Source organism: Nyctereutes procyonoides, unplaced genomic scaffold (assembly GCF_905146905.1).
Source record: "Nyctereutes procyonoides isolate TBG_1078 unplaced genomic scaffold, NYPRO_anot_genome, whole genome shotgun sequence".
Taxonomy (NCBI): Eukaryota; Metazoa; Chordata; class Mammalia; order Carnivora; family Canidae; genus Nyctereutes; species Nyctereutes procyonoides.
Genome location: NW_026575051.1, coordinates 39,172,300 through 39,180,045, shown reverse-complemented (window position 1 = coordinate 39,180,045; position 7,746 = coordinate 39,172,300). Strand labels below are relative to the sequence as shown.

The following is a 7,746-nucleotide window of genomic DNA, read 5'->3' as shown; positions in this document are numbered from 1 at the left end:
TATCTAAGGTTTTGGATCAAATATGTGACCACTTTGCAAGTAACTGTTCTCCTTTTGATTGATAGTTTCTGTTTTTCTAGTAGAAGCAAGATCATTATAGGCACTGAACACCTGACAGTAGAGCAACAAATTACCTGATCTTACATTCATTAACTTGGTTTAGTTAATTAACTAATTAACTTGGTATTAGTTTAAACTATATAACTGGTTATACCCAGCAATAATCCATCAGTTAGAAATCATGTAAATAGGTTTGACCTCAAGCAGATCCTGAAGCACAAATAAATTGCATGAGCAGATATTTTCATCAAAGATAAACAAAACTGGACAGTGGTTTAAGTGGCAAGAAGAGTTTTTAATTAAGAATATACTATTGCAATAGGGGAAAAGGTGGTACAAGGTAAATCAAGCTCAACTTCAATTTTTACAAAGGTGACTGGACATTTTAAAGGAAGAATGACAGCTCTAATCCTCCCTATTTGATAGCCACATCTTCTGATGCAGTGCCAGCTGCACCCCTGAGACACAATGGTGAAGGTCAGACTAAACAGTTGCCCATATTGAGTGTATGATCACCAGGGCTGCTTTTAATTCTAGCAAAGTAAATATTGTCACCACCAATGACACCTTCACTGACCTCAACTACATAGTCCACATGTTCCAGTATGATTCCATGCATACCAAATTCCATGGCACAGTCAAGGTTGAGAATGGGAAACTTGTCATCAATGGAAATGTCATCTCCATCTTCCAGGAGCAAGATCCCACCAATATGGAGTGATGCTGGTGCTGAGTATGTTGTGGAGTCCACTGGGATCTTCACTACCATGGAGAAGGCTGGGGCTCACTTGAGAGATGGGGCCAAGAGGGTCATTGTCTCTGCCCTTTCTCCTGATGCCCTCATGTTTGTGATGGATATGAACCATGAGAGGACGGCAACTCCCTCAAGATTGTCAGCAATGCTTTTTGCACCATCAACTATTTGGCCCATTTGGCCAAAGTCATCCATGAAACTCTGATATCATGGAGGGACTCATGACCATAGTCTGTGCCATCCCTGTCACCCAGAAAACCATGGACGGCCCCTCTGGGAAGCTGTGGTATAATGGCCAAAGGGCTTCCTAGAACATAATCTCTGATTCTAGTGCTATTGCCAAGGCTGCAGGCAAGGTCATCTCTGAGTGGAATAGGAAGCTCACTGGCCATGGCCTTCTGTGTCCCCAAGCCCAATGTGTCAGTTGTAAATCTGACTTGCCACCTAAAGAAAGCTGCCAAATATGATGACATCAAGAAGGTGGTGAAGCAGGCATCAAAGGGCCTCCTCAAGGGCATCTTGGGCTATACTGAGGACTTTAACAGTGACACTCTTCCACTTTTGATGCTGATGCTAGCATTGCTCTCAAAAACCACTCTGTTAAACTCATTTCCTGATGTGACAATGAATTTGGCTATAGCAACTAGGTGGTAGGCTTTATGATCTCCAAGGAGCAAGAACCCTCTGGACCACCAGTTCCTGTGAGAGCAAGAGGAAGAGAGAGGCCTTCAGCTGCTGAGGAGTCCTTGCCCCAAGTCATTCCCCAAAACACAGAATCTCTATGTGAATAGTGACCTCTATCAGTTTCCATCCCAGATCCCCTGAAGAATGGGAGGAGCTTGGAGAGCCCTACTTTGTCGTGTACCATCAGTAAAATAGACTATACCCAGCCAATGAAGAAAGAAAGAAAAGAAAGAAAGAAAGAAAGAAAGAAAGAAAGAAAGAAAGAAAGAAAGAAAGAAAAAAAGAAAGAAAAGAAAAGAAAGAGTAAAGTGGGAGAAGGAAGGAGGCTTGAGCAGAACCAGAGAGGTGAAAAATTATAAAATGTTGGCCAATGTAAATGCAATTAGGCCAGCTGTCTGTTAGTCATCAATTGTTGAAATTAGGATTTTTTTCCTATCAGAGTCTAGGAGTATCCCTCCTGATGATACTATTTCAAAGGAATGATTTTTAGACCCTCGAGAAGACAATCCTGAGTTGTAGGAGACATGTGGACAGAGGAAGAATTCATGATGGTAAGCCTTTGTTAGCAAATGCTCTAAGAAAGGAAGGTCAGAGGCCTACCTGATGATGTATTGACTAGAAAGAAAATGGAAAAAATTCTTTTGGCAGCCTTGAGGTTTCTTGCAAGCAGTTACTTTAACGGGGTTAGGGTCATCCTAAGGATACTGCCTTGAGCTGTTAGAAATTATGCTAGAAATTATGCTAGTGCTTGTTCAGGTCTTTTAATGTGGGACGTGTATCTGTGTGTGTGTGTATGTGTGTGTAATGGGTGGACAAAATAATTTGTGCTGAGAGTCTGTAATCTTTGTTGCCAAAGTTGAGGCCTCAGCAAGAAGAGGGCTCAGAGGACCTGACTAGAGTTTGGTCAAGGAGAGATTCTTTGTCAATTCATATTCCCAGTGTCCTACTGTTTTACTCTGCCACTCCTCTGTCAACTCACATGTGTGGCTCTTGAGGGGGTCCTATAATAAATGGACCGAGAAGGAGATAATTTGAGTCTAACTTAAGTTTACTCAGCATGATATGCTAACAGTAATCAGAACTGGACTGCTGTTACATTAAACCCATGCAGGGTGGCCATAAATGTTGGTAGAAAAGGAAAATCCTCTCAAAATATAGAAGTTGAAGGGACATATTCTGATTTCTGTTTAGTCTACAGAGAGAGAGAGAGATGACTGAAGGTTAGCTTTATACTGATTCATGAGAGATAGTTTGATCAGGTGGTCTGCATTCAGATGAAACAAACTTAAAGATTTGGGATTAGATTTATGGACTAATTCAAAATGGGCTGAGAGATTGACAACATTTGCATCCCAAGTGAATACTCCGTCAAAGATTCTCACTGTGGAACAAGCTCTCAATAATCAGTTGAACAAAATGACCTGATATATGGTTGTAGGTCTGATTCCTTCCCAGCCACTGCAATATTTGCCCAGTACACTCAATAACAAAGTGACCATGGTGACAAGGACAGCAGATTTACATAGATTTCCCACAACAAGGCTTTCTTGGACATATGACTGCTGATTACCCAATTTACCCACAGCAGGAAACAATCCTAAACCTTCCATATGGTTCTACTCCAGGAAAGGTATCTTTCTTGGCAGTAAATTAATTACATGGGGGTTACTTACATTATGGACTAGAAATAGTTTGTCCTTAGTAGGATAAATGCCTCATTTGGATTTATATTTGCCTTCATGTTCATCTTACTTCCTACAGCAACACCATTCACAGACTTTATGGGATTTCATATTCACTGTTAAGATATTTCATACATTTTTGCCTGAGAACTCTTTTTTTTCAGTAAAAGAAATTAATCAGTTGGCCAACTGTCATGAAATTCACTGATCTACCATGAATACTATGATTGATGAAATATTATCTTTCTTCTTGAGAAGGTGATGATATATTTGTTCATAGGTAGTTGCAATAAGATAGGTGGGAGCAAATTGTTATCTGAAAGATTATGTTGGGAAGAAAGATATATATTAATGTCAGATAGATAAGAGCAACTGAAGTGGGCTTTTGCCATTTCTGATCATCTAATATCTTAGAATACTCACCCTATTTTCTATGATCTCCATTCTATAAATCCTATCTTCTTCAGCTAGGAATCAGAAAATTCAACATTTGTTAACTCTTTATACTTCTGAGTGAGGATAGCCATACAATTCTTTTTTTTTAGATTTTATTTATTTATTCATGAGAGACACAGACAGAGGGGCAGAGACATGGGCAGACAAAGAAGCAGGTTCATTGCAGGGAACTCATTATGGGACTCAATCCCAGATCCCAGGATCACACCCTGAGCCGAAGGCAGATGCTCAACCACTGAGCCACCCAGGCATCCCAATAGCCACATAACTTAAGTTTCTCTAATCAGACACAACTTTGAGACACTTGGATATATACATGAGAAATGTGAGGAACTTGTGTGTAGTAGGGGAAGCATAGTTGTAAAAGCCTCCCATTCTCCAGAATTAACCACAGTATTTTCACTAACACATCTCTCTAGTATAGGTACTGTTTCCAAGATTAGCTTTACAACCTGTCTAATCTTCCTTAAGATTTTTTGAGCATCCTAGTATGGATAAATTTCTTTTCTACGTAAGCTAGTTTGTATATAGCTGTTTGCAACTAGGTACTCTGACCTATACAGCAAAATTGTGGTCAGTGAAACCATGGGAAATAAATATTTCTCATAGAAAGTGTAGCATGAAAAAAAGATCTGAGAACTGACTCATGAGGAACTTCACATGGCACAACATGGCCATAAGAAAATGGCATAAGAAAAACAAGAGATCAGGATTAAGAGGTATCAGAAATGTAGGGAAACAATACAGAGAATATGGATCATTGCATCCAAAGTATGTATCTCAAGAGGAGAATGGTCATCCTGTTGAATGCTCCTGAAAGCAGTGGGTGAATAATAATGATCTTTTATTATGTTTTTTACTTGATTACTTCATCTCATCATTATAAGAACCCTATCAGAGAGGCATTGCCATGAATTGAAAAAATGAGGATGGTAGGGAAATAATGGAGGCACTATAGACAAACTATTTAATTTTGATGAGAAGTGGAATATTGGCTGGAGGAAGATGTGGGGCTCAGTGAGGCTTTTTGTTTGTGTATGGAAAATTGGGAAAGTATAAAGATAAAGGACATGATATATGGGTCAGGTTTCTTGTGGACATAGAATGTGGTGCAAAATTTAGGTAACCTCATCACCTTTGAGAGGAGGAGACAAACGCATGTTTTTTATTATAAAGTTAGTAAAAAGAATATGGTTGTATGTGATAGGTTTGTGTTTGGTAGCAGGAATTTAAAGGAATTCCTGTATTTTCTAATTTCTATGTAAGGTACAGGACAAGGCGATCTGCTGAGAATGAGAGGAAATGAGGAGACCTCAGAGATCAGAGGAAAGAAGAGGTGTTTTGGAAGAGTTCTTGCAGAGGTGAGAATAAAGTAATGAGAAAAACAGAAGAGACTCGGTGTTACGGTATGCTGAAATTGATAACAATGAATATATAATGGCACAATTAGGTCTTCCTTTGTTATTTTCTCCAGGAATGCTCAACAAGTGGTTGTAGGATGCAGAAGATGGCTCACTGCTCTCATCCTGATTCAGAGACTAGGAGATATAAGATACCTGCCACTGTCTTTGTCAGTGGGACATACATATGCACATGCTATGATAAAACTCAGTACTGGTCATGAGAAGGCAAGAGCAGAAACTGACCAGCCGTAACAGGGGACTGTTTCTTAGGGAAGGGGCCTTTCTGTTGAATGCTTGGAAGATTTTGGAATTAGGATATATGTGAGGTGGAGGAGTACTCAGGACAAAGGCAAAGCTGTGTAAAAATATCTTGGTTTCAATAATCTACTCCAGCATTCTGAATAATGTAGGAAAATGGTTCATAAATATTTCTTGCAAAATAATTATTAAAGTAGGGTTGCAAATTCACTTCACGTTGTTTAGTAATCTTGTATTGCCATCTTGTCATTGATACTATAACTAAATAGGGAGTCTAGGCCAATTTATTCAAGACATTACAGTCTAGTATCAAGCAATAACTAGTATCTTGATATGATTAACAAATAAGGTTTTACTGTGTTCACAGAGACCCAGGCCATCAAGGTTACAAATCAAACAAATAAAAAAAACTATATTTCTCTGCATATGCAGGGATTTTACTTCCTAGTGTTAGGTTAGTGCTGAGCATATCAGTATTGTACTTTTATATGATGATTCCTATTACCAAAAGCCATTATGATAAAGGGTATCAGTTATGTTGTCTGGAAAATGGTCATACTTTAAAGTGATAAAGGTAACAGAGAGAAAGTAAAATAATTTTCAATGGATATTAAGTTATATTTGCAAACACTTAGAGAAGTTGTGAGATCATATCTGAAATATTTTCATCTATGTAGTTTCTAATGTATCCTGTATTTTCACACTTACGTTTTCTTCTTTTATGAACAGTGAAACTAGATCACATTTATTGTTAGTATTTAGAGAATACTTTTAAGTGTTTTAACAGAAAGTTAATGGCCTTTAAATGTAAATGACACAGTTTCTTTTACTTTATACTTTTTAAATTTTTTGTTCTATTTATTTAAACAAAGACAGTTCACCCATTTTTCCCCTGCCACCTCTGGCAGCCACTAGTCACTAATCAGTTCTCTGTAACTATGTCTATCTATCTCTCTAGATTGCATACATGAGATATTGCATGGTATTTGTCTTTGTCTGACATATTTCACTTAGCATAATGCCTTCAGGATCTATCCTTGTTTTCACATGTGACTGAATATTCCTCTGTGTGACTGTGTGTGTGTGTGTGTGTGTGTGTGTGTGCGTCTGTGTATGATGGGAACTTACATTGTTTCCATATCTTGGCCATTATAGATAATGCTGCATTGAATATGGGGGCTGGATTTTGAAATAGTGTTCTTGTTTTCTTTGGATAAATATCCAGAAGTAGAATTGCTGGGTAATAGGATAACTTTTTTTTTTTTTTTTAGAAATTTATTCCTTACTGTTTTTAATAGTGGCCACTTCAATTAACATTCCCATCAACAGTACTCAAGGGTTCCTTTTTCCTTTTTATCTCCACATCCTTGCCAAAAGTTATTTCTAGTCTTTTTGATAATAGCCATTTTAACAGATATGAAGCAATATCTTACTGTGCATTTTTTTTAAGTTTTTATTTAAATTCCAATTAGTTAACATACAGTGTAATATTAGTTTCAGGTGTACAATATAATGATTCAACACTTGCATAAACAATACCTGGTGCTCATGACAACAAGTGCACTCCTTAGTCCCCATCACCTCTTTTCCCCATCTCCCACCACCTCCCCTCTGTTAGCCTCCAGTTTGTTTTCTATAGTTAAGAGTCTGTTTCTTGGTTTACATCTCTCTCTCTTTTTCATTTTGTACTTTTTAACGTTTCTTAAATTCCACATATGAGTGAAATCATATGGTATTTGTCTTTCCCTGACTGACTTATTTCTCTTAGCATTATACTCCCTAGCTCTATCCATGTCCTTACAAATGGCAAGATTTCATTCTTGTTTATGGCTGGCTAATATTCCATTGTATATATGGAATATATACATATATACATATACATACTACATCTTCTTGATCCATCATCAGTCAATGGACACTGGGGCTGTTTCCATAATGTGGCTATTATGGAATAGATAAAGCTGCTATAAACTATTAACATTGGGGAGCATATATCCTGTTGAATTTGTATTTTTGTATTCTTTAGGTAAATACCTCGGAGTGCAATGGCTGGATCATAAGGTAGTTCTATTTTTAACTTTTTGAGGAACCTCCATACTGTTTTCCACAGTGGCTGCCCCAGTTTGCATTCCCACCAACAGTGCAAGTGGGCTCTCCTTTTCCCATCTCCTTGCCAAAATCTGTTGTTTCCTATGTTGTTAATTCTAGCCATTCTGACAAATGTGAGGTGATATCTCATTGTAGTTTTCATTTGTATTTCCCTGATAATGTGTGATGTTGAGCATGTTTTCTTGTGGCTAGTGGCCATCTGGATGTCTTCTTTGGCAAAATGTCTATTCATGACTTCTGCCCATTTTTTAACTGTATTATTTGTTTTTTGAGTGTTGAGTTTTATAAGTTCTTTATATATCTTGGATACTAACCCTTTACTGGATATGTCATTTACAAA

The 7,746-nt window shown here is 37.7% G+C and overlaps 1 pseudogene; it reads left to right on the top strand.

The window, feature by feature from the left end:
- The first annotated feature begins 655 nt into the window (after positions 1-655).
- On the top strand, positions 656-1,132 carry LOC129513022 (glyceraldehyde-3-phosphate dehydrogenase-like; annotated as a pseudogene).
- The last annotated feature ends 6,614 nt before the right edge of the window (positions 1,133-7,746 follow it).